We start from the raw sequence: 2,547 nt of genomic DNA, 5'->3' as shown, positions 1-2,547 counted from the left end.
GTAATGCACACCCCCCTTCAGAGTCAACCAATCAAATTTTGTGAAAACAAACGACCTGAGAGCGTGATTCGCAACGCTGCGATCGCTATCGCGTCCTGTGTGTCGGGTTTCACCCTGGCTGCGATGACAGCCGTTAATCGCTGTAGTTTGTCGCTCCCCGTGTGTCGAGCCCTTCAGATGTCGCATCGCAAGCTCACATGTGCACGTGTACGAGCGCAAAATTTCACACGCACGATTTTTGCCGGTCGCTTGGCTGGAGGAGGGCGAGCGATTGTTGCTTCATCGCACAAGTTCCACAGGAAATGAATGAGAGAGGGACGTCGCCTCCCSTGTGTCGAGTCYATTAGYGTTAGCAGAAGTTAGCATCAGATAGGATGATGTTATCATCCTGCGACAAACATCAACAATGGCTGCTGCTAGCCACCGCTAGCTGCTGGAGATATTTAAAATCTATGCTTACATAGATAAACAAAAAACATAAATGTAAAAACAATGAGCTAAATAATATTATATTAGTAACAATTTAAACATTTCATTTTACACTTGGCGCCCCATACTTATTAAAAACAGAATCAGATTTTCTGGGTTTTCATTCCCTGCAGTCGTGACCTCCTCGATGTCATAACAGCAAAGCAGTCAGGTAGCAGGTCGGAGCAGCTGTCGTCTCTGCATGAAGAATAATTACACACTGGAACCAGTCATCCTGCGGGGATCTTCTGAAAGAATACACAGCAAGTTAATCCTCACCAGGTCATCCAATACATAAAGGTGTGGCTGTCGGAGCACTTYATCCCGACATGAGGGTGGAAACACAGCAGGGATCCACTTCAAAGCCAGAAGACAGCAGGACTCGCACGGCTGCAGTTATAATGGGATCTCTGTGCAACCAGAACAAGTTGTTTAAATCCACCCAGTCTTTGTTTTTAAAGACTGGTTTGCTTTTAGCTTCTGAACGTCTCACAGTTCDGCCAGAAACGTGCATTTAATTTTTTTAAAAGGAGAAAAACTTATATTTTTCAACCATAATAAATTATGGAGGACTGAAATGGTCATAATTAGAAATAAAAGCAGAAATGTATAAATGGTCCAATAAATAAATTAATTATTTAATCAATTAATAAACTTAAAATAGACCAATTCAATTAAAAAATAAGAACTTTAACTCGTTTTATAACTTATTTGACCATATATATTTTTCCAGCTTAGTTCCAATAAACGATGTTTCAGCACATAATTTCCATTTTACCGTTTGAAATGTATTTTTTATTTTTCCTTTTACTTGTACATGCATTATTATTTAGCATTATTATTTTATGTTTTTCCACACAAGTCTTTTTATTCCCWTGTGTTTCTTTTTCTCTGTCTTCTTACCATTTCTGCCTCATTATGCCAATGAGGTGGGCGGAGCATCTTGGGTCAGCTCCTCTCCTATTGGTCAACAGACAGGAAGGAGCAGGATCCAGGTGCAGATCTACTGTTCATGCTTGTGCTGCCTCAGTTCAGCCTCTATCGGAAAAACCTCAGGACATTYCAGCTATGACTTTTGGTATTTCAGTTCTTTATACTTTAGCTATTTTACTTTTTTTGGCCACATTTTCCCCGCTGAAAAYGACTGGAGCTGTTTTCAACATCATTAAAATCCTTCAAAATGTTGGATTTGAATAGTTAATTTTTGAACAACTGTAACAAAAGCAAGATTTTGTGATCTTGGATCATAAAAAAGGGGTTTTCAACAATGATTATGATTTTACCAGCTGCTTCTATAACATTMATCTCAGCCATATGCAGAAGTAATCAAACATGCATCAGTGGATGTGGGCGTAAACGTCTCCTTTGTTGGTTTGCACACAAGAACACATCCACACACACTCGTGACCTTCCACWTCTCCGCAGCCTTTTAAGCTGAAATAATGGTGGTGTTTTACAGAGTATGTGGGCCACACAATAAGAGAAGGTCCAGCAGACTGAAAGGAAAGCAGCGGGACGAGCAAAAACATCTATTTTTCCCTCGAGGTTACATAAAAGCAGACGAAAAGCCATCTTTGACTCCCACTCAGGAGCAGATTACTACACACAATGTCTCTCTGATAAGACTCGGACAGAAAAACAAACTTGTCAAAAGCCTGAAAAATGTTCAGAATGTTTGAACAAACGAGGCTCGGTCCTCATTAGACGACGGTTTGTTGATGCACGAAATTAAAAGCTGAGAAAACACTGAAGTGGTTCAGATTGGATTCAAGGATCTCTCTAAAGAARTGTCTGAAAAGAGAGAAACTAGATTCATAATTAACCTTGGCTTTAATTCAACAGCTTCATGAACATCTTAGAAGAAACAGCACTTAAAACTTGAATTATTCTGCAGCATTTATCATATATTTTTATTTTTCTTTAACCGAAACATCAGTTACACTGTCAGGCCTGCATGTATCGAAACAAAACTGCCCATGAAGTGTTCCAGGTTCAGATTCATGTTACTGAAAATCTGTCCTGATGCATCTCAGTAATCCAGGTAAAAAAATCAAAAAAGAAAAAAAATTGTATAGGTCC

The sequence above is a fragment of the Austrofundulus limnaeus genome, unplaced genomic scaffold (assembly GCF_001266775.1).
Source record: "Austrofundulus limnaeus strain Quisiro unplaced genomic scaffold, Austrofundulus_limnaeus-1.0 Scaffold252, whole genome shotgun sequence".
Lineage (NCBI taxonomy): Eukaryota > Metazoa > Chordata > Actinopteri > Cyprinodontiformes > Rivulidae > Austrofundulus > Austrofundulus limnaeus.
This window is presented reverse-complemented; position numbering follows the sequence as displayed.